We start from the raw sequence: 27,662 nt of genomic DNA on the forward strand, positions 1-27,662 counted from the left end.
TACATGTGACATGCAGTAATTACTGTGCAAGACGCCCTATGGCCTTGCTCATGAAATGAATAAATAGATGGATAAATCATTGGTCCAATAAGAAGTATCTGAACAAACCTTATAAAAGACTATGGAATAACTACACAGATCAGGACCCCAAGCCTGAAAAAAATTAGCGAAGGCCTGAAGGAACAAAACATAAACTTAAAAGAAAACAGTCTTTTAGTTAAGCTAACAAAAAAGAAAAAGAAAATAAACACTAGTAAACACACTGGTATTACCCTTGAAACATCCTGTCAAGACAATTCAATTGTTACTGTCTTGCTTCCTCACAGCTGGCAACAGGTATTGTGAAACACATTTACAGTGGATGATGCAGTATGCTGGGAGGAGGAGGAAATCATCTCCAGAATTTATAGGTGGAGCGAGCAAGAAGCTCTGAGAGGTGGTACTCATTTAGCTCAGGATATGCTATGAAGTTGTAGACCTAAGTTTTAGATAGTGCTCCAACTGTATGGTGTTTTGGGTCAAAAGAATTGCTTGTGATATTTATAATAGGTAGGACCCTGGCAACTTAATTCAACTGATATAACTGGCCAGCAAGACATGCTTTCTGGGCATGATGCTATGATACATGAATATGCTCCCATGCTTTATTTATCTCAGTAACAAGGAGGAAAACAAATTTTCACCTTGAGGTTATAGAAGCTAAACCAAGACTCACAACTGTCTTGACAGGAACATATTTTGTTTGTGGTGTCCACAGTGTGAAGATTACAATAAGTCACTCAACTAGAGCAATGTTCACTCTTCCCCTCATTCGTGTCCGTACTAATGAGACCAAAACACACAGATAGATAGTCCCACTGTCAACTCCAACCAACTCCAAGACAACTGAGCCAACTTCAGTTCCCCGATGAAGACCGGGACATTGTTTGAAATTCTCCAGAAATGGGCAAAAAGCAATAAAGTTTACAATGAGCTAGAAATTTTTTGTTAAACTACTGTTCCCAAGGTAAGAATGACCTTTCATACTAATACTTGTCATCTATTCCTTATTGGGGACCCCTTGTGGTTACCTGACCACACATGAGCCACAGATACAAACTGTGTATGATTGAATGAAGCAGCTGAATGATCCTGAATGCTGTAGCAGGTGTTTCAGGGTCAGTTACTCACCTGTGTAGTAGGCAATCCTGGAAATATCTGAAAGATAAAAATAGAAACATCAGGGGTTAGCTGCTTTGTTTAATAATGAAGCACTGTGCAAAGAAATAATCTGCTTAGAACAAAAATATACCTGACGTTTATTAAGTTAAGTCCCACAGCAGGTGTTCACAGTTCAATTACTGAATCTGAATTACAGAGGGGATGCCTGTGCCAGCTCCATGATACTTGCCAAATTAAACTGTTTAAAAATCAGTCAATATCGTGTTGACATTTCAACGGGATATTGATGAATTTTTTCTAAAATCAATGTCCTATTGTTCGATAATTTACCCCCACCCCTGACAGCTGAAGCTTTGCTTTGGTTCAAAGAGCTAATTGGGAAATGCTGAGGAACAGGTTTATTGTTCAAGGGTTCATGTTTAGCAGCTGTGAGATGATGATGTTATACTGACTGGACTTCAGGTCGGCCTTCTTGCCTTTGTTTGGTGGAAAACTACAACATGACATGTGGTTGTACTTTTGAAAGATTGCAAAGTTTACATGCTTCTAGGTTTTTAGCACAACAGTACAAAACCCACAGAGTATTCAAGGTGACTATTACTATATATTTCTCAAACCAGGCATGATTATGCTGCACTGTAAAAGTATGTAGTCAACGCCACTTTATTTTTTATATATGAATTTTATATATGCATACTACACATACTACAAAAGGCATGTGAACAGAAAACATGTTTAAATCCTAAATATTGCACGAAATACTCATTGGCTTGTCAGTTGTAAGCAAACATGGCAGTCCTACTGTTATTATTGAGTGGCTAGGTACACTACCACATATTGACGCTACAGCTCCCAAACTCCCACAGGAAGCCCAGGAGAAGCCTTTTGGGAACCTGACACCCTATTAGAGCAGTGATAGAGCTGAGCTGTATGTAGGAGGAGGTCTGGAGGATGCTTTAGACACCCTGATGTACACACAAATACTGGGTAAGCATGCACACACACAAACACACACAAAGACACAAAGACATGCACACACACACACACACACACACACACACACACACACACACACACACACACACACACACACACACACACACACACACACACAGGGTGAAATGACAGCAGGGGTTGTCAACAAAGGTGATGTAATGGTAAGGAGGAAACCCACACACTGAAAGGAAATGCCAGCAAGGTGACTCATGGTGTGTGTGTGTGTGTGTGTGTGTTATTAACAAACCCTTTGTAATACAAAACCAGGACCCTGCAAGTGTGAAGTGCGTGTGTATGTATGATAGTGGGGATTCATTATTACAGGAAGGAACTATTGACAATTCTCGATACCATCTTAATTGCAATTTTATAATTTATATTTTTTTTAATATGCTCCAAGAACTTATTACCTTCCCTCTCTGCAAATGCAATGTTAATATTTCACAGTTTTAATTTCAAAATCTAAATTGAGGTTTATTTGACTATTTGCTAAACACGCTCCACTCATTATATCAAATGGCAGCATGGCAGGTTAAATAGGATAATGTTATGTATGTTGATCATTAGTAATATAACACTTAATTTATTTCCTATACGAAACTCTTTCCTTTTGACCTGGTCTTTAGTGAAGTCAGAATTTAAGTACAGTCAGCCTGCAACCCTAAAAATATTGTTTATGACACTTTATTGTAGATGTGATACCTTGTCTTAAAGTTCTCTGATCCATATATATCCCACACACATCAATCTTTCAAGTAAAACTGCAGGCACGTAAATTTCCAAATGTTAGAGTTCCTCAAGTTGACTTGTATCATACCTTTAATATCAAGCCAAATAATTCATTATAATAAACGACTAACTTAGTCATTTTAGTAATTTTAGCCATTACTAAGTGGCTAAAATGGACATTGTTAAAGTGATCTGGACAATGATCTGGATAATGACAATCTGTTTTAAAGTGTCTATGACGGCAGCTAGATAGATCTGAGAGCCACAGACACCACCTGTCCCATGGATGCTCCTTCTGTTTTTTCTTTCCCTGTCTCTCTTGTAAGAGTGCGGTGTAGGTTAAGTACTATGTAGCCTGAGATCTGCAGCCATGCTAGTGTTGCTGAAGTCTAGACTAAAAACCATAGGAGACTGTGGCCTTTTCATGTCTGAGAAACCAGATTAAACAGCACCTGAGGAGCTGGAAAGAAGACTGCAATCTTTATACAAATTATCAGTTAAAACATATTTTACAGACTAACACTTGCAAGCTCCATTTTTCTTTGATTTTTCTTTTTTGTTTTGTTTTTAATGTCATACACTTTATTGATTTAAATCACCACCAACTCTGGGTTGAAAAGTGTTGACTATAGCTCACTATGTAATTTCTTTTTCTCCATGGAATATCGTGCAGGACGGCTAGCATGGTGCTAATTACATACCAGTCTGTTTCACAGCCTCCACTGCACATATATCAAAGAGGGCCATGGGTGTCTCTCTCTCTCTCTCTCACACACACACACACACACACACACACACACACACACACACACACACACACACACACACACACACACACACACACACACACACACACACACACACACACACACACACACACACACACACAGGAAGCCCAAAACACCTGCTCCTCAATTTTTTTAATAGAATTGCATTTGCTAATCCCACTTATTATAAAAGATGTCAAAGATAAATTTGATGCACAATGCCTTCTCAGTAACTCCAAATGTTTTCTTACTGTGAGTTTGTGATCTACACCACCTAGAGGGTAGGAGTGCTAACAAAACACAAAAACTGTCAGTTTTATGCCAAAACAATTGTCCTCAGAATTATAGTTCTCAATGCAGAAAAATAAAGGAGAAAAGACCTGGTAAACAAATGTGAATAAATTTTCTTACCACAGCTCTGAATGTTTTTGATTCAGATTTGTGTTTTGTATCTGCCAGTTCATTCGGATTGCTGCATGGTGGTTTTAACAAAATCGCCCACACACACACACACACACACACACACACACACACACACACACACACACACACACACACACACACACACACACACACACACACACACCCAGCCCCGCAAACACACACACACCCAGCCACCCGCCCACACACACTCCACCCCCCCATCATACACACACACACCTTTACAGACAGATTCATATGTAAGCACACACAGACACACACAAACACTGTCTCCAGATCTGCAAGCTGTGTATAATTGCATGTTAACCACAGGTTTTGGGGTAACAGTAATTAGACAGAACATCAAGAGAGGGTCTGCTATGCTGTCATGTTTAAACTACTGCTCTCAGTTCAGTAGGTTACTGGAAATCATAGTTTGAGCAAGGTCAGAGAGGTTAGTAATTGAGACAGTGGCCAAAAAAAAAAAAAATCAAAACCCTCTCAAACTGAAAGGCTAAAAAGCACTTTAAAAAACAATATTAAAAAACAATAAACAAAAAAGGAATGCTCCATTAAGGAGCAACTTACCATCATCAGAATGAAATGACTGTTATCAGAACAAAATGCTGTGCTTTAACATTACAAGCAGATGTTTCTGTTGGTTTTTTTGGTTTCTTTCAATTTTTCAGTGGCAGCTTCCATTGCATCTGTATATTTGTGTCTAGGAACCCTTGTTTTTGGACGTTCAGGCAGTACACCAGAATCATATTGTGGTGTTTTGAATTTACAAATATACGTAAAATGGAATGGCTGAAGCAGCATTCGGGTTGGCTAGACAGAAGTAAAAGTTAGAAAAAAATTAACAGAACAGTGAAGCTCGATGCAACAGTGACAGATCAAATTGGCTGTGGAGAAACAGAGACAGATGTTTTTCCCTCAAAAAATAAAGCACTCCTATAAGAATTAAATGAATCAACCTGAGGAGAGCAGTCAGCTGTTCTGCCTCAATGCTCAGTGTTTAATGGCTAACCTTCAAGCTGAGCTGGCACATGCTCACGTGTGTGTGTGTGTGTGTGTGTGTGTGTGTCTCTGGACAATGGGGTGTTACTGGAGCATGCAGTGTTACAATGCAACAACATAATAACCGAGGCACCAATAACACCTGCCAGTCACACATACACACACTTACAAATGCACAGAATCACACACACACAAGCAATGTTTTGTCCTTGAAAATATACCTCTGTAGGTTTTAAGCACAGTTTTGACTTTGACCCATAATGGGTTTTACATAATGTTGGCAGAAGTAATTTTTATATGATGGAGGTCAAGTCAGTTTTTTTAATGGCACGATTTAGACTGAAAAACGCAAAAAAACACTACCATGCTGATCTGTATGGGTCATGTGTTCAAACAGAGGCACATCTGCATTTTCTCATACCATTATTCACATTCAGATTAACATCGAGCAATTTTTTCAAAACCTGACACTAACAGACGATAAAATGCATTGCATGCACGTACACACAAACACACACACACACAAAACACACACACACACACAAACAGATGATGCATACTGCTGATAGTCCTACATGCATGTAACATAAAAAGGTCACGTAAACGCATGACTGCTCATGCACATTTATCTGCAAAAGCACACACACTGCGACACACATTCACTCAAGTGTGCGTAGTTTAGGCGCAGTGATGAAGCTAACTGGTTTACTGGAGTGGCACGCATGTTAGGGTATCACACTCAGACCAGATACACTATGTATAATTCAACACAACAGATTGTGATAGAATGAACGGGTATCTTTCATGTAACTTTTCTCTGCCGTCGAACATGGTTTCGTGCCGGGAGCGGGTGGTGGTGGTGGTGGTGGTGGTGATAATGGTCGCTTGCCAAGAGCTTCAGCCATCTTTGTGTTTACAAGACAAGAGGTTAGAATATGCCAGCTGGGCAGCGCAATGTCCTCATTCTCTCATGTTGTACTAAGGGCGGACTGGACGCTACAGTGACCAACTATAACAAAGTAGTATTATGAGATGGGACGCGCCGGGGCTAGCTGGTTACCATGCTAACTTCTGTAGGAGAAGAAAAGCTATAGGAATAGAAGCAAAACAAGAGTTAACACTGGCGTTGCTTTCCACCACTGGAGACACGTCTTAGTGAGTAAAGGAAGTTTGATGCTGAACTCGCAAAATTTCCTCTTCCGATTGCCCAATGTATGCAAATCTTTACTGGCTTGGCTCTATGCTCTGCTTGATGGTAGATTTTACTTGACTAGTACCTGACTATGCTAATGCATTCTAAAATATATATTTAACTATGCTAAAAATGGCTAACATCACAACCAATTTACAACTGTGTGTGTGTGTGTGTGTGTGTGTGTGTGTGTGTGTGAACGAGAGAGAGAGAGACAGAGAGAAAGAAAGAGAGAGATAAAAGGAGGGAAGCTGCTAGCTCTGCTTCTTGTTCAGCAAATCTCCATCAATTATGAACCAAGTTCGAAATATTAAAACACACTGAAATATAGATGATCTAACCTAGAAACAAAACGCTGCGGGAGGATTGTTACTTCATGCTTACAATTACAAACAACATACACATATACATGCACAAATGTACATAGAACACACAAAAATACATGCTAACACCTACACACAAAGCCACATCTGCAACATTGTACATAAAGATGCACACTTGTATTCAAACACAGCCCACTAATCTGACACACATGTCTCTCTCTCAAACATACTGCCTCCCACACAGGCACACACACACAAACACAAACGCACAAAATCACACACACAAGTAGACACGGGCAGCACTAACCCCCATCATCACTGCACAGGCACATTTGAAGTTGAATCCTCCTACATACAGGCAACCAAACACTTACAGTACATTTCAATTGTTCTCATACACACACATGCCTTCATCATAACCGAGGCAAACAAAATAGAGTAGAATAGAGCTTCAAATGTTCAGATAACTTATGGAATGGTTTCATTTAGGGTTGCCAGTAACTAACTTTTATTATTGATTGATATGCTGTTATTTCTCAATTATTTGGTGTATAAAATGCCTGTCACAATATCGAATAACCCCCAAGTTTACCCCTTCAAATAATTTGTTTTGTTAGAACAACAGTCCAAAAGCCAGATATGTTAAATTAACAATGATATAAAACAACAAATTTTTCATATTTGAGAAGCTGAAACCAAAATATGTTTGGTATTTTTGCGTAAATAATTATTGATTTTTTGTTGATTGATTAATTGACTCATTAACTAATTGTTTCAGCTCTTTTTTCAAACAACTTGAACTGTGCATGCAGGTGAGTGTATTTTACAGTTTTGCCACCCTCTTCCAACTCCTCCTTTACCTCTTCCTCCTCATCATCATCCTGTTCATCATCACTACTGTGCTGCATTCATCAACAATATTCTCACAATTAATAGTTTTTATACCTTTTCCGCCTCCCTCTCTTTATGTACATCATTATCATCATTAGTATTGTAGCTTTCACAATACTGCACTCATCAAAAATATTCTTCAATGTATATTTTTCAGCTACAGCTACAGCAATGACAGTCACGTAACATTACTATACTACAACTAAGCCTTTCCAATACATACAGTACATGTAGACAAACATCGAAATGCATCGCACTCACACAAGTTCAAGATTATCAAGATCAAGATTATTTCGAGTTTTGAGATTACAGAATGAAAACACAAATGTGGTTTACACTCATTTAAGGACACTTAAAAAAAAAAAACACACTCATGCATAAACAAGTGAGAACACAAAACATGGTTACACACACATGCAACCACCCACACTCAAATACTACTGTATGATAATATTCTTACCATGGTATAGTCCTTCCATTTAAAGTCCCAAAGAGAAGAGAAGAGAAGAGAAGAGAAAAGAAGGGAAGAGAAGTCTCCTCCTGACAGCTAAATTGGGAAAAGCCAAAATCTTAGGCTTCTGTGGTCTTTGGGATAGCGTAACCCAACCTCCTTCTCCTCCCTCTACTACTACTACTACTACTACTACAACTACTGCTGCTACCACACTAACACAGAGATACACAGCGGCATGAGTGGGAGTAGAGAAAGGAAGGAGAGAGAGAGGAGCATTAGCAGCCTATAAATGTGAAAAGGGGGGAGGGAGGCGAAAGAGAGAAAAGGAGGAAGGAGGTGGGGAGGGGGAGGGGGAAGGGGTGTCTTTGTCTCCCTGGAGAAGGATGGAGGGGGAGAGAGGGAGCCAGATGTACAAGAGACAGCGGGAATCAGTGAGGAGGGAAAGAAATGATGTAACAACTGCAAGTAAATAAGTGAGAAAGAGGGAGGAAAACATGGGTAAAGAAAGAGAAGCAAATGGAACAATTCGGAAAAAAGGTGATAAAGTGAGGAGGAAATAAAAGATGGAGAGGAGAATGATATAACAAGAGTGTGTGTGAGCTGTGTTGCCTCTGGCTATTCAGCCTCTCTGACACAAATGAACCCCTGAGGAGCTACTCAATTAGTCATAATGCAATGTTCTCAACTCTGTCACTGTCCCGCACAAATCCTCTATCTTCAGAACAAATAAAACCAATGATAGAAAACAGGGGACATGGGGGAAAACAGTCAGTTGTTCCATTGACTTTTGTAAGGGGGTGCACATTTAATCCAATTATACTGTAATCAAATCACATACAGGAACATAGAGGAGGGTAAACCCGCCTCGACTCCTTTTACACATTGTTTCGTTTTCAAACAGAAAAGGTTACTCACCCTATGGGTTTAAACATGACAACTGATTACTTAATAAAATCAATAAAGTAGAACATGATGGGGAAAAAAGAAAAACAAACAAAAATCCTCACTTATAGCTACTGAACATAAGTTATAGGAAAATTATGTTTTAAGAGACTAAGGACCTACCGCCATGCTAGAAGTCTCAGTCAGCATTTGAGGATATGAACTTCCCTGTCTTAATAGAGGCAATCTGTGGTTTTTGAAGCTTAACTATCCAAATGACCTTTGCCACTGTTAATGCCATCATGTATAAACGACAAAATATTCTCAAAGTGCCATAAAATCGGTGTGCTGTCCTGCGATCACTGATTCTAGATATGACATTCAGTCTGTCACAGTATATTGGTCACACTGGACACTGTGATTGAACCATCACCAAGAGAATCTCTTTCTCTATCTTGTTGTCTCTGTGTGTCTCTCTTACACACGCACACGCGCACACACACACACACACACAAACACGCACACAGACACAAACACACATGCACACAGACAGACACAGTCTATGCCACAGATCAGATTCACACACTAACTTACACACAAGCAAAGGGGCAGACAGAAAAGACAAGAGTTACTCAGGAGTAAAGCAGATTAGAGGGCCACTGGATTAGTAGGCCAAGATGTCACACACACACAAACACGGACACGGACACACGGGGACACACACACACACACACACACACACACACACACACACACACACACACACACACACTCTGTTTCTCATTTAGAAGGTGGATCTAAGCTCTGCCTCTCCCTCTCTCTCCTTCTGTGAGTCCCTGCTTGAGGAGTTGATGTGTTAACATCGCCCTCTGGTGGCATTGAGAAAAACCCTGCTGCTGTAAGTCTTTGGGGTTTTTCATTAAGTATATTTACCACTGACTCTGCCTGGGGTAAAATGATTGTCTACTTTGCCTGAACAGCAAAAACATTAATAAAAATATTTCACAAATCAGAAAAATAACCTCCAGCTCCATGGATATGTTACACTTTGGGGAAATAAACTGATGTGCGAGTAATAGATTCAACAAATCTACCAAATGCATTTACAGTTTTACCAAAACTTTGCATGTTACCTGGTCTACTTCTTTTTGAACTTTAAATGCTGCCATTTTTCAAGTAGACAGGAAAAAAAAAAAACACTAGCATCAGATTTCTGAGATTTCTTTAGTTCTGTTGTTTTCTAGTGTTTGCAATTACTGAAAACAGAAAAACCATTATAACAGACGAAAACAGAGGAAGACAGACAGACAGCCTCGAGACTATTTTTCAATGAACCTTTGTTACAGGATTGTGCCCGCTGCTGACTAACCACACAGACACATGTACATTGATACACAGACAGACAAACACTGTGGCATTATACCCACATCTGACCTCGGCAACACTAGTTTAAGGTAACACACCAGTCTGAGAGTATGTGTGTGTATGTGATGTCATACCTATGGCCCGTATCCAGGTGTTTCGCTGATGATCTGTGTGTGAGTGTGTGTGTGTGTGTGTCTGAGTGTGAATCCTGTGATCTATTATGACTTTGTGTTTTTGTGGGTGTGTGGGTGCCTAGTGTTTGTGTGTCTGCGGCGGTGCATGATTCCAGAGAAGACATGAGGTCATATGATTGGCCAAGCAGACACTGATGTCTGCCTTGGTTTTTTTTCCTCTCTTTCTCCCTCTCTCTCACTAAAGTACCTGTCTTGTGTAACTCATGAAAGAATTTGTGTCCACTTTTATTCTGGAAACCAGTCACTCTATACCAGTACTGTACACAACCAGTGACAGCTAGATATCTTTTACACAGTGCATAGAGTATCTTGCATAATGAATGAGCTGCGATGTCAGAGAAAAAAAGTTCCATTGGGACTGAGTAAATCTTTAGCCCTCACACAAGCTATGTGACATTTTCACTGAGATTCCGTGCTAAAATCTGTATGACAGACTCATTTCAGTATTAAAACTCAAACTCTCCAAATCAGGGTAAAGGTTCATATGGGATCTGTTACTATAACAAAAACCTTCAGGCTTAAATGACAGCAATAGCACAGTAGTACCTGCCTGTCTTGTCTGTTTCGATTGTCAGTCTCTTTCAGCTTTAGGGATGTTGTTGTGTAATTGTCCATATGACCTTCCCGGTGGACGCAAAACGAAAAAAATTATTTTAAACCAACAACAAATATGGCCTGTATCATTGCTTAATTATTTAAAGCTTTGTAAACCAATTCTGCACTAAAACTTTGAAAGTTTAAATACTAGCAGAAAAATAAAGCTAATCATTCTCATATTTTTAAACAAAAGTACAAATTTAAAAAATGAAAGTTCTGTCCAAACTGGCAGCTAATGTATGAGATTTAATGCTAAAGCAACAAATGTCCTCTTAGTCGAATATTTGTAGGAAATGCACAGGAGAGCTAGATCAATACCACAATACCACTCTTAACTAACAAAATCCACCTACCAGCATCTCTAAATCTCATTTCTATCTCATTTGTTTAATCCATACATAAACCTAAAGTGTAAAAAGGATACATTGCCAGTCAACCAGCAGAGACTCCAGGAAGTTACTTTGCCCAACCCAGAAATACTCTGGCATATAAACCATGTTTTACTGGGGTTAAAGTGTCATTTTTACGCTTTGGTTTTGTCCATTTCCAGACTTTATGCTAAGCTAAGGTAACCAGTTTCTTGTGCTAGCTTCATGTTGACCATACAGACATGAAAGTGGTGCTAATCTTTTCATCTAACTCTCCGCAAGAAAGCATATTTCGCAAAATGTTAAACTATTCCTTTAACTACAGTAAAACCAATTACTCCGATCACTATATTTTTACCTCTTGAACACAACAACAACATGTGTTGTCTGACACATATCCTGAGATGATATAACTGGTGGACAGCTGAAAAAATAGACACACAGTAGGGGGCAAAAGAAACCTACCACCTAGGGATTTTACTGTACAACAGCCACTGTGAAAATTAAACATCCTGCCTATGAAGTTAAAAGAAGATAGCTTGCTATTTATGTCCAGTGGATAATGACAAATTTCCAATGTGCACAGGTACGAAGATAATGTTCTCATGAGTTTAAAAATCTAGGGATACAGTACATCTCGGGACACTTTCTCCTTCACTGTGTCTTCTTCTTTCATCTCTTTATTTCTGTTTTTCCCTCTCTTTTCTACACTCCGCTGTCTCCACCTCCCAACCTTTTCTCTCTATGTCTATATGACAAAGCCGAACAATTACTTCTTTCTCTCTCTCCCTCTATGAGTCACTGCAATGTAATTACGCTGACTGTTCGCTCAAACACAACACAACACAACACAACACAACACAACACAACACAACACACACACACACACACACACACACACACACACACACACACACACACACACACACACACACACACACACACACACACACACACAGAGGGAGAGCGGCAACTTACTTACAATATCTGTGGTTATAATTGCTTTTTTGTAGACTGCATTCAGTCTCTTCTTTGCTCAGAGAAAAATGAAGGGACAAGACGGCCATTACTTTGTAGAGTCATTTTGGTTGAGCTAAGGAGTCAGTCTCCCGCACACACACAGGACGCACACACACACACACACACACACACACACACACACACACACACACACACACACACACACACACAGGACGCACACACACACTCACAGGACGCACAAACACACACACACTCACAGGACGCACAAACACACACCAGAGGGAATCACTGTGTTCCGGTTCTATTCATCACTAGCTTACACGCTGCACCAGTGACCTGCATGACCAAAGGTAGCTTGCACTAAATGTGTGTGTGTGTGTGTGTGTGTGTGTGTGTGCCTGCCCCAAGGAGTGACAAGTCATTAACTATGATGTCATTTCCTGCCATTGTAGAAAATTTCAGTACACACAGAAAGTACACTGCACACTGGCCCATCTACACAGACAAACACTAAAAGAACTGCAGTAAGCCAGAAAAACCGCTAAGATACTGTCCTCCATTAAACTCGTGCAGGCATTATATAACTTTGACCGCGGAAGAAATGCAAAACTGTCAAGTACTTTGCCACCTGCTTGAACCGATTGGTGTACATATTGCAATAAATCCAGCTACACACACTCATACACACAATCATTAAATTACACTGTATGGGGGATTCAAACACTACATAGGTTGAATATAGTTTCGGGTTATAAAAAAAGAAATACAGTTGCACCAATCAGGTTGGGACAAGTCAAAATTCTAATAGTATACAATATTCTGCAGAAAATTATCCATGTATGTACGAGCAAGTTTGTGAACTCCTTTCCAAAACACTTGGAAAATCCGACAGCGTGGAGTCTGACAGCTGACATATAGAATCTTAAAAGGTGTGTCTTCTGTCACTGCAACTTAATACTAACGGTATTACTACTACACCACACACCACTACACTACACTACAAACACCAAGTACAAACAATGGATGAGGAATGGATTGGTCCTTATATAGCCAATCCTTCCAACAAGAAAATGCCTACTCAGGATCCAAATCCCAGTAATTGGAATTAGGGATGCACCAACCCAACAGTTTCTTTCCCAGTACATTCTCCAAAAACCTCAACTCATGGCATCTGCCACTATCGAGTACTGAACCCATACAAGTGCTCTCTCTCTCTCTCTCCCAACTTTAAAATGTGTGTAGCTCACTGTGTGGAACTCATTTTAATTTAAAGTAAATTAAGCTCCATTGTAACTGATTTAATGTAAATGATAGAAGAAACACTGAATTTTATGATCATACTGATGAAGAAAACTATACTTAATATGATTCGGTCACATCATGGCCGCTAGCCGATCCACTTATAAAAATGTATATAATATAGTCACACTCTTGCTGAGGCAACAAATACACATACAGTCACAGAAATGCGGATGGCAGGTGTCCATCCTGTCTTATAGTAAAATTCCACCTCAATTAGCAAACGCACAAATGCACCCACAAGAATGCACACACATATTTCTAAACCGACTTTTAAGGAGTACAAAGACATTTTCAAGCGAAAAAAACAAGACAATGTTTATTCAAGTTATCTTGGGTAAACACAGTCATTATCACAGTACAGCAACACACAAACAAACATGCACAAACTTACAAACACACGCACACACACACACACACACACACGCACACGCACACACACAAAGACTTAGAGAGGCCTGAGTAGTATTGCTGCTGCTGCTGAGAGGAAGAAGGCGTTTTCCTTTCAGCTCCTGAGGGACACAGCATGTTTTAGGATGTACAGTAAGTGCTCTGTGACTGTGTGTGTGTATGGAAGGGTGTGGGGGCTACTTCCTGAATGCAACCAATCCAGAAGGGAATGGACCTTCATTCAGCCTCCTGTCTGCAAACCCCCCCCACACACACACGCATTCATTTTCCTTCACAGCTGAAACCACATGCAGGAGGATGCAAGGGAATGAGTTTGACAGAAGAAATAAGCTAAATTTATAAAGTCAGGACACGAACATACATCACATACATGCTAGCACTTGCACAAACACACGCACAAGTGCACACATACACAGACACAATATACACACACAATGTTAAACTTCCAATTGAAGCTTGGTGCAAAACAAAAAACCCCATTTGCCCAGTTCAACTGTTCATGTTAATTTCCTTCCTGAAGTGAGTTTGCAAATAGCATTCATACATTCTTGGAGGATGTGAGAAAACAGCTTAGACCCCCTCACAGCTGCATGTATTTATACAGTAGGTATGAAGTGACCAATCACTGGGAAAAAAAACTGCCACTAAGGTTGCTAGGAAAATAGCTAGAGACGTATTTTTAAAAAATGCTCAAACTGCAAATAAACAAGTACAGAGTCGTCACCCCCCCCCCCAGACAAATTACTTCATTTGGTATCATGTATTCCTCATGGGACACACATATTAAGGACACACATACTCTTATTCAGGACCTTTAACTACCTCCGCACACACAGTATGTGTCTGCATTGAATGCTATTACTAGTTAGAGTCATTATGAGTCACGCCACATACTGCAATCAACTGACACTAGACTGCTGGCTTTGTTACCCTCTTGTCTTTCTCTACAGTTTTTCCTCTGTCTCTGTCTGCCTGTCTGTCTAGAATAGACTAGAAAAACTTGAGAAGGATACATAGCAGATAACTGCACGGGACAAAGATATTAAAAAAATGTAATAAATGGACCAAAACAGAGGATCTTGCAGGAAAGAAAAAGAGAAAAAAGAATACAAACAGTAGAGCTCTCTGCAATTTAGTGGACTGCTCCTGCAAAATCTCTGAGTGTAGTCAAGTGTTTCTATAAATACAGGCCTCCTGCACTGCTCTGCAATTTACACACGCAAACACACGCACACACACACAACCCACTGCCACGCCTGTATTAGCCTGCTGTAGACCAGCCACAGGAAGTAGAGTCAGAGAGGTGAAGCTATTTATTCTACTCTCTGTGAAGTGTGTTCTTTTCTTCCTACCAACTTACTGACATCTATAACGAAAGCTTGCTAAATTAACATTTATACAGTAATGTAAAAGTAGAAAAAAACTATAAAAACTAAAGCAGATGGTCAATATAAAAGCAATTTCCCAGAGCCACATGATGTCAGATCAAATCAGACCATCTTCATATCTAGTGCCCTTAAAGGTTGAATGCTATTATTTATATAAATTGGCAAAGTATCCACAAAAAGTGATCACTCCGCATACAAATTTGTAGTTGAAGACTTTTTTTCATGTGGTGTAGCACTTGGTCACGGTAAGTGAGCTGAATCAATGCAGCCGCAGTGGAACTAAATACAGGCTCATCAAGTGGATAGGCTAATTAGCATTGGGATGGCTTGTTTGGTGGTTTGCTAATTCAGACACAGTATTTCAAACCTGCAGAAAGCTCTGTGAATGTCAATTCCAACCAATTACCTTTAAATTAGTAAGTGAGAAGATTTAGTTTTACAGTGGAGCTACAGTACATGTTTTGAACAAGCAACATATGTGACAGAGCATTAAAACGCTAACTTGTTGTAGTTCAAAAAGTAGTGTCTGCAAGACACCATCCTGGCAAAGACTTTATTCTCACCAGACGACAAGGATTTCCCAGAGTATATCATTACACCACCACGACCACCAATTTTTGCTTGTTTCAGTAAACAAGAGCCTGTATGAATTTAGGATTCCTCAGTTAAATAGTGAATAAACTGTCGGTGAAAACAGAATATTTACATTGTACCTACAATACACCAAATTGTGACAATGATACGCAGGTGCATCTAAAATTCACACCATGGCCTTAAAGAAACTTTCTATACTCAAATCGTAGATCACATCAGTACACAAAGTACTGGTTTAGGTTTAGCTTGTCCACAGAAGTGCAGATATATAAGTGTGCATAACGGCACTCCTATTAGTATACTGTAAGTCTGAAGCCTCAGTGGCCTCAGGATACTGCAATTTATTAGCACTTTCTTGGCTCTAGAATATGAAGTAGAGGCAAACCAGGATCAGCACCACAGCCCCTTACAGTTAGGAAAATGCAGAACACAGAGCACCCTGTTTCTCTGACCCACATTGACCCTTTTGAGTGTCTGCTTATCTTGAGAGATGCATTTTGTTTATGTTATCATAGTATGTGTTTTCCATGGACCCATTTTTTAAAATAATTGTTCACTCAATAACAAAGTTCTGACAGCCATTTGCGATGTATTCAAATGTCTTGTTTTGTCTGGACAACAGTCCAAAACGCAAAAATATTCGATAATTAAATAATACTGAGTAAAGCAGCATAGCCTGGCATTCAAATAGCTGGAACAGGCAAATAATTGAGAAGAAAAAAAAAAAGCTGAACAAATAAATTGCTGATGGATTGGCTGATAGATTATCTGACTAACTGTTTCAGGTCTAATTTGCGATAATAAATGTGTGAATGTTCACTTCTGCATAATAAATATGCACCTGATCATCTATACTGGAGTGACCGCAGGCATCATATCATACACCAAATCAATTAACACAGTCACGTAGTAAATAGCCCCACATAACTGGGTCAAGTGGTTAGGTTAACTCAAGTCTTCACGTTATAGTTAAATGAGAAAATGAAACATAGCTGGTCCACTGAGGTAGAAAGGAAGAGTTCAGTAAGTTCAGGCAAATCGAGGTTGCCAGACAGTCTTGAGTAAGTGAGACAGGGGACAAACAAACACCTCGGGCGTAGATTTAGGGAGTAAAATGTGGGTTAATCCGGTACAATCATTTAGCCTACCGTAGGTTAAAGTTAACCTTACTCCACATTCACTCCATGTGACTGTGGCGACGAGTTTGGTGGCAGTAGGTCACTCTTCTTTTCAACCGCTCCAAGTTTGCTAAAGGGAAAACTACGACGTGGTTTACGCTGCTGTAAAGCTAAGCTAACCTTGTCAGTTGTTCCCCGATTAACCTGGAGCGAATAAATGATAAATTAGTTCCGATAGCGAAGAGAGGAAACTGCTAACGCCAGCCAGGACGAACGTTAAACCAACCGCATCCCATAATTTTTCTTTTAGCTCTTGAAACAGCCCCGAAAACACAACATCACTCACGTTGACTTGTTCCCGGGGACGTCCGAGGGGTTTGCGTTGACTTTGCCGGCGGCGGGAGCAGTTAAAAGTCGGTAAATAATCCGTAATATCAGCCGTGGAGCTGGGAGTAGCTACAGATAGCGTTTTTTCGCTCCCGTCTATCTCCCCCCCCCCCCCACCCCGCGCTCTTTCCCTCTCCCTCTCCCTCTCCCTCTCGTCGCCTGTTCCTGCTTCCCCTCTCCACATCCAGCATTCCAATATGGCTGCTGCAGGGAGCGACACACACACACACACACACACACACACGCAGGGAGCGAGAGAGAGAGAGAGAGAGCGAGAGCAAACTACTCCCTGTGAGGAAATCCTTGCTGCGGGCAACCCATGAATGAATGGATGTGTAGATGCTTTAGATGTTATTAGTGGGTAATTATACTATAGTGAGGGAAGTCGTGCTATTCATTCTGTTCATTCCGACACCTGTGGTGGAAGACAAGTCACGCATTCAACATTTCACTGGCGTACAAAAGTAATAACATCAAAATATAAGAATCAAAAGTAAACGCACTGATTGTGCAGGGTGACCCGTTGCAGAATAACATGTGTTTTAGTTTTGGATTATAATTACCTCTGAGATCAGGTATTCACCCTTGTCTGTTTAAATACAGATTTCCTCTCATGTAAAATATAGCTGCTATTCCAGATTGTAGTGTTATGTCGCTTGAAGCAGTGTTTATAGAGCTTTTTTCGGTAAAATAATACCTGAATATGATAATCTAATCATTTAAAAGGCAATTATAGTGGGTCAAAATGACTGCTCCTTCTCCTCCTAATAATCCTTAAATTTGCGCTTTTTCCAAGTGCCATATGTGCGCACCATCCAGGGCGCAAGAGCTCTGTCTTACGCGGCCACATGGGCGGCTTTTCAGCACTGCTGCCCGGGAAAGGGCTTGGACGCCCACCGCGCACGTCCCCCTGCCTCGCATGCTCGCTTTCCTCCAGCTGTTGGTTGATAGGGATTCGGCCTCCGCCACTGTTTTGAACATACCCTGCCGCAATTTCGTCCTGTCATTGAGGGCTTTGGTGACAGATCGGTGTTTAGTCACCCACTGATAAAAAAAAAAAACAAGTTTCCCAAAAGGCGTACGGAGACACAGGCCAGTGTCTCGCTCTCTTGTCCCATAGTGGGATTTAGCACTGGTTTTACATGCACTGGTTAGAGCCTCCTTCGAAACCTCTGGATCGGGTTTCGTTTAAGGTTCTTTCTGCCAAAGCGGCTCTGCTGTCGACTCTGATATCTGCAAAGAGAGTCAGTGACTCATCTGCCCTCTCTGTGGCCCCTTCGTGCCTCAAGATTCAAGGGGATGGCAGCTCGACTACTTTACGCCCTGACCTGACTCTGTATGCCTAACAGCATCACTGGCTCCCTCAGATCAGGACCGATAACTTTGGATGGATTCTTTCCTCCTCCTCACAACTCCGGGGACGCTGCCGTGTCTCATCTCGTCTGCCCGGTGCGCGCGCTATCCTGCTATATTTGCGCGCATGGCTGAATTTCACCATTCCCAGCGCCCGTGTGCGCACCACAGAGAGCATTCTCGGCGGAAGCCCCTGGCAGCGCCTGTCACCCTGGCTGTTTGAAGCTATTTTACAGGCGTGTCTCTCTGGGACGCATCCCCCGGCGAGTATAAGCGCGCTCTCCACCAGGGGAAATTCACCCGCCATGGCTTTACATGGAGGAATGCCAGTGGGAGACATTTAGGCTGCAGCTTCTCGGTCTTCCCCCTGCTCTTTCATCCGTTTTTATCTGCGGGGTGTCTGGCGCTTATCCATGACTCAGTCTGTACTGAGCGTTTTGTCAGGGTGATTTATATTGGCTGTTTTGATGTGCGCTCGGCGCACGGAGAGTCACTTGTCCTCCTACTCTGCTCCTCGCCGGACTGTAACAGTGCGTAACCTTCGTCTCAACTCCCACGCAACAGCAGGCTTGATTGTTCCCGGCCTTTCGCCCCATCGGAGAGAATGTTTCACCCTTCGGTGTTACGCCACTCAGGCGCATATGGGGCCTTGTGGTGCGCCATTGCGCGTGACGCAGTGGCTGGGCATGGAGTGATTATTGATTCGACGATTGAAGTAGGTGTGTTCGTGTCTGTGGGACCGGATGGAACCAGTGAGGCAGAAACCATATCCGATAGCCTTAAGGGGCGAAGCCTATACGAAATAGAGCGTTAGTTACGATTGGTACGGTATAGGCGCAGGGTGTGTAGTACAGGTGCAGGCCTGTAACGTGGCCTTTTTTTTTGGCATTTCGGCCCTGCTCTGTGCTGCTTGTTTTTCTTTGGGGGGGATTGGCATTGTTAGATTAGACCTATTATCTATGCGTTGACAGTTTACTGTCAGGTAGTTGTGGAGCTGAATGAATACTCAACCATAAGAACTTTATTAAGAGCATCAAAAATACATAGGTCTACAGTATGAACCTTGATAATTAAGCTAAGGTTGTTTGCAACCTCAGATAGCTATAAAAATAAAAGAAAAATGCTTGAGAGTAACACCAGCAACAGCTAACATCATTAGACTCTTATTCATTTCCAAATTTGGCTTTGAAATGTTGCACAGGCCTGCTAGTATTGATACCATCTCCTACATGAGCTGCTTTTTGTTGTTGATGTTTTTTTTTCTTGTGAGTGGCGTCGTGTGAAAGCTAACCTACTATGCCTAGTATGAAAGCAATAGTCCAGCCTTCATACAAAACCACCAGATCTCAGCCCCATCGGTGTCCCTTGGTGTATCCGTCTGATTGATTTGATCGCCCCAGCCGTTAAGAAATAAGTCACTTGTTTACTCTTTACAGCAGTATGGCACGATTTAACGCGTTCAACAAATAGCTGCAGTATTTTAAAGGACAGGCTCTGACAACACGATAGACGTTTCATCTCAGATGTGGACCGTTTGGTAGCGCTGATCTGGATCTTGGCACTTCCCATCTTGTTCTCTCTTCATTATAATTCCCTATGCTCGGTCCATTCCAGTGGATTTCTGTTCGCACCACTCTGCTGAAACTCCCGCGGACCAGTCCAGTCCACATACTCCAGCCCGGAGTTTGAAAAAGAGGCGCAACAGCTGGTCAGTGATTACACTGCGGGCCCCAGTAACGTGATGCATTAGGTCAGGCTGAAGCATTGAGTGAGTCACTCAGGCAGGTAGTCTGCTGCAAAGGACCCCCCCCCCCCCCCTCCTTCTCTGACGGAGAAAAATCACTGCAACTGGCACCCTCTAGTGGAAGGAACATCAAAGTGAACCCTGTGTCTCAGTACTGGAGTTCACAGTCATAAAATGCACCTCGCCTGCTGCCCATATCTGAGGTATTACTTTTCAGTTTAAGTGCTGAAGCGTATTGATTGCTTAACCGAGGATGAGTCCTCGCAGCAGCAAACACTGTAAGACTCACCCGGCAAGGAAAGCAGAATCCAACGTACAGGATCAAAACAGTAGAAAAATATACAACACTAAACAGGGGGGGGGAAAAAGGAAAATAACCACTGCAGGTTGAAGAGAATGCTAGAAGAAACAGCTGTACATTGTAATGGATTGATATGAAAACCATTTCTTATCAGACAACTCATTTTCTCATTTCAGAGAAATAATTAATAGAACAAATAGAATAGAATATCAAAATGTTCAATATGATTGGATGTTACTGCTTAATTGTACCATGCAATGCACCTGTGTGGAAAAACAAATGCATTTGCTAAGCATCTCCACTCCTTTATTCAGGTTTTTCCTTTAGTTTTTCAGCTGCCTGTAAATTAGACCGCAAGGTTGTATTTGTCAAGATTTCAGTCACAAAAATTCAAAATGTTTAAGTCAAAAACACACTTGAAGACTTTGAAAAGACATCTATAAACCAACTTTTGCATACTATTCATAGATCTGTCATCAGCCAGTTCAGACTGCAGGATCAAAATCAGATTTTCTTAATTGGACAGATGTCAGTCTAAAAATTGTCTAAGGTGACCTGTGCAGTTTCTAAAGTATATATAGAATCAGTCATTTTGGCTAAATTGAAGTCACAGTAGGCCTTTACATTGTTGAGTGTGTTCTGGGCAACAAATCAGCTACAAAAGACGCAAATATTTATTTTGGATTAATTGAGAGTTCAAGATTATTTTACTTTTTCCCCTTTAAACATTTAACAGATTTTGTTCATAGAAGACTAAATGACTTAAGTCAAGGTTTGTGATTCAAGTAACTACAAAAAGACCAGTAGATGATGTAAGCCAGCTAACAAACTCTCTGCATCTGTGCACAAGCATCCTATTATTAACTCAACTCCTCTTTAGAATAGACTGCCGTGACCCGGATTCGAACCGGGGTTGCTGCGGCCACAACGCAGAGTACTAACCACTATACGATCACGGCTGGCTGCCCACTCTCACATGCCCCGTTCATACAATATCACATCTTACAGAATTGATTGTTTGGTGAATCAAGTGGATTTTCTGGCAAATAATCTTAGTTATGAAAACTGGTAGGATCTAACCCACAGTAGCTACCTTAATTTAAAGCTCTAACTGCCAGCACAAATGATGAGGAATACACTGTGTCACAAACTGACTCAGGGACTGTGAAATGGAGAGAGTCCACGCAAGAGATACGCTTAAATGTAATTTATGGAAACTGACAGTAACTCAAATGAACAATGGGGTGTGAAAATCAGCAACGTTGGGCACCAAAGGTTCGCTGAAGGTTGCAAAAAATGTAACCTTAAGAGAACCCTGAGGGACTCTTCACCCAAGGTTCTCTGAAGCTTCCACAAAAATAACCTTCAGAGATTGTTTTAAGAACGTTCACTGAAGGTTGCAGAAAACTGCAAATTTAAGAGAACTTTCAGGGTATGTTCCCTAAAGTCTCTCAGAAGGTTCCGCAAAAATAACCTTCATAGAACATTTCAAAAAAATGTAACCTTAAGAAAAGCTTCCTAAAAAGTAATTTTGAGTAGGTCACCATTCAGAGGAGGCTGCCGTGACCCGGATTCGAACCGGGGTTGCTGCGGCCACAACGCAGAGTACTAACCACTATACGATCACGGCCTGTTATGCAACACTGCGGTGATAACCTCCAACTTACCCTGTTGTTCTGACTGAGCCACTATCTATGAAATAACTTCTGGAGTGCATCTACAATCATCACAAACTTAGAGTTTTTCAAAAACAAGCCTCAAAATATTTTCCATGACTTAAACATTCCTCTAACGTTTGCGCTGTGCCTTGTAATATGTTGCCAGTTTTTTGTTTATAATTGTATTAGTTTGACACATTTGCTTATTTTGCATCTAAATTATGACACTTTTCAATTGTGCTTTTAATTAAGTGTGCATCATCAATTTGTTATATATAATTATTATTCAATTATAATAGTTGTCTATTTAATAGGTGATGAGAGGCTATATCCTTATTATATCATTCTTAATTAAATACACACATTTATAATGTTTGCTTTATTTGTCCTATCCGATAGATAGGACATCTTGCAAAGCATAACATTATATTACACTGGTCTGCAACCATCCCCACTCTTATTTAAGAACAGCTCTTTTTCTTTTAGTGTGTTTCTCTTAAGTAAGCCTAAACTGCCGTGACCCGGATTCGAACCGGGGTTGCTGCGGCCACAACGCAGAGTACTAACCACTATACGATCACGGCTGACCACCCACTCGCGCATGCCCCTTTCATCAATTTCACATCTCACAGAATTGTTTGGTGAATCAAGTGAATTTTTTTGGTAAATAGTCTCAGTTATGAAAACTGGTATGATCTAACCCAAAGTAGCTACCTTAATTTAAAGCTCTAACTGCCAGCACGAATGATGAGGAATACACTGTGTCACAAACTGACTCAGGGACTGTGAAATGGAGAGAGTCCACGCAAGAGATACGCTTAAATGTAATTTATGGAAACTGACAGTAACTCAAATGAACAATGGGGTGTGAAAATCAGCAATGTTGGGCATTAGAGCAATACATGGATGTGTGTCGTGAGCTTTGGAGGTGTTGGATGTGCAAACCAAGAGGAGATGATGCAGGGTGGATGTCAGCTGTTGAAAGGGAGATACAGAGTGAGTACATGGGCTAATAGTTACAGTGTCGAAGGTCCTGGTGAGCTACATTAGCTGACAACCCTCCCATGTCAATCAGTTTCCTGGCCAAGGCTACCTCCAAGACTGAAGGTGCACTACAAGAGGATATAATCTATTGTAACATTATTATTTGCTTTTGTCAACAAAGAAATTCTAGGGAACCTTTGGGAAACCTTCCCTAAAGGTTTGCTGAAGGTTGCAAAAAATGTAGCTTTAAGAAAACCTTCAGGGTATGTTCCCTAAAGGCTCTCAGAAGGTTCCGCAAAAATAACCTTCATAGAACGTTTCAAAAAAATGTAACCTTAAGAAGAGCTTCAGGGAAAGTTTCCTAAAAAGTAACTTTAAGAAGGGGGTCACCCTTTAGATCAGGCTGCCGTGACCCGGATTCGAACCGGGGTTGCTGCGGCCACAACGCAGAGTACTAACCACTATACGATCACGGCCTGTTACGCTGGAGAGGGGGCAACACTGCAGTGATAACCTCCAATTTACCCTCTTGTTCTGACTGAGCAACTATCTATGAAATAACTTCTGGAGTGCATCTACAATCGGCACAAACTTAGATATTTTTAAAAACAGGCCTCAAAATATTTTCCTTGACTTAAACATTCCTCTAAGGTTTGCGCTGTGCCTTTTCATGTGTTGTCAATGTTTTGTTTTTAATTGTATTAGTTTGACACATTTGCTTATTTCGCATCTAAATGATGACACTTTTTGATGTGCTTTTAAATAAGTGTGCATCATCAATTTATTATATATTAATATTATGTGATTATAATAGTTGTTGTCTATTTAATAGGTGATGAGAGTCTATATGATTATTACATCATTTTTAATTAAACACGCACAGATAAAGCCCATAATGTATTTATCCTATCCAATAGACTGTCTTGCAAAGCATAACATTATATTACACTGGTCTGCAACCATCCTCCACTCTTATTTAAGAGCAGCTCTTTTTCTTTCAGTGTGCTTCTCTTAAGTAAGCCTAAACCCCCGGTTCAAACGGATTTGAACCGGGGTTGCTGCGGCCACAACGCAGAGTACTAACCACTATACGATCACGGCTGGCCACCCACTCGTGCATGCCCCTTTCATACAATATCACATCTTACAGAAATGATTGTTTGGTGAATCAAGTGAACTTTTTGGCAAATAATCTGAGTTATGAAAACTGGTATGATCTAACCCAAAGTAGCTACCTTAATTTAAAGCTCTAACTGCCAGCACGAATGATGAGGAATACAGTGTGTCACAAACTGACTCAGGGACTGTGAAATGTTTAGAGTCCACGCAAGAGATACACTTAAATGTAATTTATGGAAACTGACAGTAACTCAAATGAACAATGGGGTGTGAAAATCAGCAATGTTGGGCATTAGAGCAATACATGGATGTGTGTTGTGAGCTTTGGAGGTGTTGGATGTGCAAACCAAGAGGAGATGATGCAGGGTGGATGTCAGCTGTTGAAAGGGAGATACAGAGTGAGTACATGGGCTAGTAGTTACAGTGTCGAAGGTCCTGGTGAGCTACATTAGCTGACAACCCTCCCATGTCAATCAGTTTCCTTGCCAAGGCAACCTCCAAGACTGAAGGTGCACTACAAGTGGATATAATCTATTGTAACATTATTATTTGCTTTTGTTAACAAAGAAATTCTAGGGAACCTTTGGGGAACCTTCCCTAAAGGTTTGCTAAAGAGCGCAAAAAAATGTAGCTTTAAGAGAACCTCCGGTGAATGTTCCCTCAAGGTTTTCTGAAGTTTCCACAAAAACAACCTTTATAGAACATTTAAAAAAAAATGTAACCTAAAGAAAAGCTTCAGGGAAAGTTTCCTAAAAAATAACTTTAAGAAGCAGGGGGGTCATCCTTTAGATCAGGTTGCCGTGACCCGGATTTGAACTGGGGTTGCTGCGGCCACAACGCAGAGTACTAACCACTATACGATCATGGCTGGCCACCCACTCTCACATGCCCCGTTCATACAATATCACATACCACGCAAGAGATACGCTTAAATGTAATTTATAGAAAGTGACAGTAACTCAAATGAACAATGGGGTGTGAAAATCAGCAACGTTGGGCACTAAAGGTTCGCTGAAGGTTGCAAAAAATGTAACCTTAAGAGAACCCTGAGGGACTCTTCACCCAAGGTTCTCTGAAGCTTCCACAAAAATAACCTTCAGAAATTGTTTTAAGAACGTTCACTGAAGGTTGCAGAAAACTGCAAATTTAAGAGAACTTTCAGGGTATGTTCCCTAAAGTCTCTCAGAAGGTTCCGCAAAAATAACCTTCATAGAACATTTCAAAAAAATGTAACCTTAAGAAAAGCTTCCTAAAAAGTAATTTTGAGTAGGTCACCATTCAGAGGAGGCTGCCGTGACCCGGATTCGAACCGGGGTTGCTGCGGCCACAACGCAGAGTACTAACCACTATACGATCACGGCCTGTTATGCAACACTGCGGTGATAACCTCCAACTTACCCTGTTGTTCTGACTGAGCCACTATCTATGAAATAACTTCTGGAGTGCATCTACAATCATCACAAACTTAGAGTTTTTCAAAAACAAGCCTCAAAATATTTTCCATGACTTAAACATTCCTCTAACGTTTGCGCTGTGCTTTTTAATGTGTTGTCAATTTTTTGTTTATAATTGTATTAGTTTGACACATTTGCTTATTTCGCATCTAAATGATGACACTATTCAATTGTGCTTTTAATTAAGTGTGCATCATCAATTTATTATATATAATTATTATTCAATTATAATAGTTGTCTATTTAATAGGTGATGAGAGGCTATATCCTTATAATATCATTCTTAATTAAATACACACATTTATAATGTTTGCTTTATTTATCCTATCCGATAGACTCTCTTGCAAAGCATAACATTATATTACACTGGTCTGCAACCATCCCCACTCTTATTTCGGTGTATCTCTCTTTCATTGAATGTATTCCTGACAAAACAAGCAGAGTGCCGTGACCCGGATTCGAACCGGGGTTGCTGCGGCCACAACGCAGAGTACTAACCACTATACGATCACGGCTGGCCACAACCACACAGATATCTAAAGAGGACATAATTGATGCTTATCAATTCTACCAGTATAGGTGTCACTCTGTGATTAATTGATTAACAGCGGTTAATCAATACATTTCATACAACATATAGATACAGAAAAGCTGTAGTCTATGTTTGCTGTAACACTGGATACTTGAAAGGTACAGGATGAGGTTTTGGTAGGCAACAGTTATGATGAAGAAAACACTGACTGGATGCCCTTTCTGTCATTTTGTCGGTACCCAGTTTCTGATAAAGTACCATTTAGAAAGAATTTATAAACTATAACTGGTAGCTGTTTTAATGGCTGATAAATAGATTAGTAATGCTTTATAGATGAGTTATAAGCAATTAATAACAAAAACTATTGGGTTGCAAGGTTGTGAAAGGTCCTCCTCCAGCATGATCCTGTGCTAGCACTTACATTCATTAGGAGGACCCCTCCGAGCCATTTGTAATAAGCCATCAGCAGAATTGATTCACCTATAAATGTTAATAAATCATTAATAAGGGTGAAATTGATTCTACAGTAATCCATTGAGTCTGTAGTTATAAATGTTAATAAACTGTTTATAAGTGTTTTTTTGTGCAGATGTCCCTCAGCCTTTTTCCAGAGGGTGAAGTCTCAAACGGGCCATTGGAGGGGTCTCCCTAACGAATTAATTAGCTACCCTGAAAAACGAAGAGTAGTGCTGGAGAAGGATTTTCTGCAACCTGGCAACCCAAAAGTTGTCCTTGGTAAGACTTAGCTGTTCTATAATGCATTAGGAAAACGATTTATAGACCAGTAATAGAGCCATTCAGCTAAAACCTTCCTGAATGGTCCCTTATCAGAAAGTGGAACCGTTTCTTCCTACTCTCTCCCTCTTAAAACAAGTTGCCATTAGGATTTTTTAAACAGGCCTCATGTATTAAACCTGTCTGCGACTGTCACCACTCTTAGTCCAGGGTATCAGTGTATTTCATTAAGAAAAGGAAAGGAGC

The 27,662-nt window shown here is 40.6% G+C and overlaps 1 protein-coding gene and 6 non-coding genes across 12 annotated transcripts in view; all 7 read right to left on the bottom strand.

The window, feature by feature from the left end:
- ptk2aa (protein tyrosine kinase 2aa) overlaps window positions 1-17,633 on the bottom strand; it is a 66,242-nt gene extending 48,609 nt beyond the window's left edge. For 5 of the 6 annotated variants that reach the window (XM_040122321.1, XM_040122319.1, XM_040122320.1 and 2 more), the window contains exons 1-2: window positions 17,497-17,633; window positions 1,171-1,197 (exon numbers count right to left, since the gene is read on the bottom strand). The gene's annotated coding sequence lies outside the window, so the exon portion shown is untranslated. Of the gene's footprint in view, window positions 1-1,170; window positions 1,198-17,180; window positions 17,402-17,496 lie in introns of those variants that run through there. The other variant, XM_040122318.1, reaches the window with a different exon arrangement.
- Window positions 17,634-21,822: 4,189 nt separating this feature from the next.
- trnah-gug lies at window positions 21,823-21,894 on the bottom strand. The gene has a single exon. It is a non-coding gene; the product is annotated as a tRNA-His (tRNA).
- Window positions 21,895-22,493: 599 nt separating this feature from the next.
- Window positions 22,494-22,565, bottom strand: trnah-gug. Its single transcript has one exon. It is a non-coding gene; the product is annotated as a tRNA-His (tRNA).
- A 540-nt stretch (window positions 22,566-23,105) lies between these two features.
- Window positions 23,106-23,177, bottom strand: trnah-gug. Its single transcript has one exon. It is a non-coding gene; the product is annotated as a tRNA-His (tRNA).
- An 804-nt stretch (window positions 23,178-23,981) lies between these two features.
- trnah-gug lies at window positions 23,982-24,053 on the bottom strand. The gene has a single exon. It is a non-coding gene; the product is annotated as a tRNA-His (tRNA).
- A 1,932-nt stretch (window positions 24,054-25,985) lies between these two features.
- On the bottom strand, window positions 25,986-26,057 carry trnah-gug. The gene has a single exon. It is a non-coding gene; the product is annotated as a tRNA-His (tRNA).
- Window positions 26,058-26,592: 535 nt separating this feature from the next.
- Window positions 26,593-26,664, bottom strand: trnah-gug. The gene has a single exon. It is a non-coding gene; the product is annotated as a tRNA-His (tRNA).
- Between the last annotated feature and the right edge of the window lie 998 nt (window positions 26,665-27,662).

The sequence above is a fragment of the Xiphias gladius genome, chromosome 24, assembly GCF_016859285.1.
Source record: "Xiphias gladius isolate SHS-SW01 ecotype Sanya breed wild chromosome 24, ASM1685928v1, whole genome shotgun sequence".
Lineage (NCBI taxonomy): Eukaryota > Metazoa > Chordata > Actinopteri > Istiophoriformes > Xiphiidae > Xiphias > Xiphias gladius.